This window comes from Octopus bimaculoides, chromosome 30, assembly GCF_001194135.2.
Source record: "Octopus bimaculoides isolate UCB-OBI-ISO-001 chromosome 30, ASM119413v2, whole genome shotgun sequence".
Classification (NCBI taxonomy): domain Eukaryota; kingdom Metazoa; phylum Mollusca; class Cephalopoda; order Octopoda; family Octopodidae; genus Octopus; species Octopus bimaculoides.
Genome location: NC_069010.1, coordinates 6,543,229 through 6,543,730, shown reverse-complemented (window position 1 = coordinate 6,543,730; position 502 = coordinate 6,543,229).

Genomic DNA, 502 nt, shown 5'->3' with positions numbered 1-502 from the left:
ATATATATATATATATATATACACACACACGCACACACACAGTGGTTTCGTGAAGCGGTATTTTAACGTTAATAAGGTTAGAATATTGATTGATTGAACGGACACCTGCTATGAATTATTTGTTGCGTTTTTAATAATGTATTACACACACACACACAAATACATATATCCATACTAACATAGCCTAGATCTATATATGCATACTTATACACACACACACATGCATATACACACACACACACACATGCATATACACACACACATATATATATATATATATACACAGACACATATATAGATCTATTCACAGACTTATATAGACATATATATATATATAGAGACTTATATATATATATATTATATATATATATATACACATACACACATAGATGTATTTCACACACTTATGATCGTTCGTTTTTCTAACCACCCCTTTTTCAGTTTGTTCGACTCTCTGGGTTGTATAAACATATACACTATATACGCTTGTGTGCATGTATAT